This window comes from Echinops telfairi, unplaced genomic scaffold (genome assembly GCF_000313985.2).
Source record: "Echinops telfairi isolate 266 unplaced genomic scaffold, ASM31398v2 ScPeMD7_1;HRSCAF=3_0, whole genome shotgun sequence".
Classification (NCBI taxonomy): Eukaryota; Metazoa; Chordata; class Mammalia; order Afrosoricida; family Tenrecidae; genus Echinops; species Echinops telfairi.
Window position 1 is genome coordinate 25,758,411 of NW_022103896.1, and position 3,578 is coordinate 25,761,988.

Genomic DNA, 3,578 nt, shown 5'->3' on the forward strand with positions numbered 1-3,578 from the left:
TATTTTCCCTGGTTTTTTTTAATTAGGATGTGAATATTCTCATTTTATTTTGTTAAAGTACAGGCTCACTTCCAGCACAGCATAAATAATATATAACCTGGGCTCTAGTACTTCAACTCACTTCAGTGAAGGCAGAAACTACTTGATAAAGCCTTTTGACAGATTAGCTACTAAGGAACTGGTTAATACACATGAAATACTTAGATGTATATCTTATTATGTTGTGCACATAGATATCATTTTGGCTTTTAAGAATACGTTTTCAATCAGACTTTATTTAAGTATGATATATGTATATACAGTTGTTCATGTGGGATTAACTAAAAATACTATAAATCATAGAAACCTTTATTTTAAAAATATCAAATAGGAAGCTTTTATTTCTTGCCATAGCTGACATATAGATTTTTTAATGTAGTTTTTTAAAGCGGGTGTTTCTATCTCTCTAACTTTTCCCTGGAGATTTCTCTACTCTTCTATGTAAACCTTATGTAAATATTAATTTGGGAATCCTTGAGGGATTCCCATCAAATTCCCCCCCCACCTTTCATACATGACTTTTTTAATGCACAAACACAACACTATATGACAAACCAGAAAGCAGTTTGGCATTAAACTAGCAGGGACGATTACATATCTTTGTATCTGCCAACCCTCTAGTAGGGTACTAAGTGAAGAAGGCTCCTGCTAGGTTCTAGCCTCAACCTCCTCAACCCCTCACTTCTAAATCCTCCTTCTAAATATTTCAATAAAATCAGGAAGGTCTGTGGGACCATAAAGAGGTGGTAAGAACAGCATTGGCACCATCCTTTAATCCTTGGAGTCCTGGGCTCATAAGGCAGTTCTGAACCCCCCATGTTATATATGATTGGGTCCAAGTGAAGATTTTTCAGTCCAAGCTGTTGGGTTTAAGGCAAATGCAGATGAGTGGAATGGTTCTAGGTTAGTGAGTAAGTTTTCATGAATAGTATGTCTTCTCAGAGGTCAAACACATTCAAGATAGGGAGACACTAGACTTATGTCAGGGGCAGAAACTTCGGATAGCAGCTCTTGGTGACTTTGATCATCAGCTCCTAGGTACACTAAGGGAGCTCCCCTAAGAAGAGTCCTGGGCAGCCAGAGAGGACAGTGAAGGTTGAGATCACAGTCTAAATAGGGTAATACAATGTTGTCAAGAAATTTTCAACACTCTTTCAGCACGCACCGCTGCCCAATCATACAGTCTGTTTGTTTTTTCCCGATGTGCACATAGGCATCAACCTGTCCTGTGTTGACCCCACAGTCTTCCTCCATAAAGACATGGTGCCTGAAATGTAAATGAAAGAATGCAAGACCTTTACTGAATTTCTTGAATGGTGGCCTTATGACACTATAGCTTTTCACAACACAATGGCATCTGACTCCTATATTTGTCAGATCTCCTCAGAGAACACAGTCATTCATCACAATGATCTTACCATTGAGAACGAAGTTCTGGCTACCACACAGCACTGACCGCCCACTAACATGGTTCTCAGACACCATTTCAATGCACTTGGACTTGTGACACAGCTCCCCCAACTCCATGGTTAGCCACCCCTCTCTGCTGCTCTGGCTCAGGGAAATCTGCACGGCCAGGATTTTCTCAAATTCTTTCTCAATGTTCTTTGAGTTTGAGGAACAAGAAGAAGCCTGGAGGGACAAAAATCAGGGCCGTGGCATGGATCACCTTAAGGTTGCCGGTGAAATTCGCATAGAACAACGATGATCACCCTCTGAAATGAGCAGGTAGATTGTGGTGATTGATAACACTTCATAATTGCAACGTTTCTGTCCTTTTTCTTACTGTAGTAATTTTAAGCTCTCTTAACATCTTTACAATAAGTCCCCATGATCATCCTGTTTTTCTAACGCATATATTAAAAAATCTATCAATTTAAACCCTTGAGAATCTTAAAAACAAAAAACAAACAAAAAAAACTTCTTAACTTTCTGCCTCACATATCTATCCATTTATCAAACTGTTTGGTCTTGTTTGTGAATACAGGGCAGCATGTCAAGTTCAAAGGCACTTGAAAGATAACTTGGGAAGGACTTTCTCCACACAGTAGAGTCAACCTCAATGATGTAGATGGACCAGAGTTTGGGGGACATTCATTTGTCGATGAGGCAGAACTCAGAATGAAAAGAAACAGCTGTAAACACCTACTAAAAATCAGAATATAAAATGGAAAAAGCATAAATCTAGGAAAATTGGAACTCATCAGAAGAAATCAGAATACCGTATAGACTCGAGTATAAGCTGACCCAAATACCAGCCGAGGCATCTAATTTTACCACAAAAACTACATTAAAAATGTGCTGGAAAATTCGGCTTATACACAAGTATATAAGTACATATGTCAATATCCTAGGCATTCGTGAGCTGAAATGGATGGGTATTGGTAATTTGGGAGCATATGATTCACTATTGTAGGAGTGAAAGATTTAAGAAAGAATGATATTACACTTATTTTCAAAAAGAACATTTCAAGATCCAACTTGAAATACGATGTGCACTACTACCACTTATAAGGATACTACTTACCTGCCTCTACAGAAGTACAGTTAATACAACTGTTATTGAAGACCTGGTGGTGTTGGGTTATAAATCTGGCTGCTAAATTTAAGGTCAGGAGTTCAAAACCTCCAACTGCTCTTTCAGAGAAATGTGAAGCTTTTTACTCCCATAGTTACAGTCTCAGAAACCCATAAGAGCAGTTCAACTCTATCTTATAAAATCTTTTTAAGTTGTAATTAACTCCGTGGTAGTAAGATGCACCAACCAACACATCGAGTAATGAAGAAAAATGAAGAATTTTATGAATTTCTTCTGCCTGAAATTTATCAGACATACAACCAAGATGCCTTGATACATACTGGTGATTGGAATGCAAAAGCTGAAAGCAAAAAGGAAAGGTTACTAATTTGATAATATGACCACGGTGACACAAGGCTGGGATAACATAATTGAATTTTGCAAGACCAATTAAATCTTCATTGAAAATACCTTTTTTCAACAATGAAAATAAGAACCAAATGAGTGACCTTCAAGAGATGGACTACTCAGGTATCTAAATGAGGAGGGACCATGGAGAAGCTTCATATCAATTATCAAAACTGTGGGAAATCGATTACTCATATGCAAGTTCAGAATGAAGCTGAAGTAACTTAAAAACCCAAAATACAACCTGATACATCTTAGCCAACTCTAGAGACATATTAAAAACATATTTGACACATTAAACACTAGGGGCAAACACCAGAGAAGTTTTAGGGTGACATAAAATCAGAGGAGGCTCTGAAACTTGCTATTAAATATTGAGTAACTCAAGCAAATGGACCAAATGGTAATTTGATAGAACTGAAGAGAAATTTCAAATAGCAGCTTTAAAATACAAAGTACAACACTATAATGAAATGTGAAAAAGTTTGAAGACAGAAAACCCAAAGGTAGGAACATACTCAGTACTCTCATACTGAAATAAATGAGGAAAAAAAAAATCAAGCCTTGAGTTGAAATATCATAGTCTATGGGCAAAATGTTGAATGATGCAGGA

General features: G+C 37.2%; 1 pseudogene; it reads right to left on the reverse strand.

The window, feature by feature from the left end:
• Nucleotides 1–1,016: 1,016 nt before the first annotated feature.
• Nucleotides 1,017–1,566, reverse strand: LOC101663968 (annotated as a pseudogene).
• Nucleotides 1,567–3,578: the final 2,012 nt, after the last annotated feature.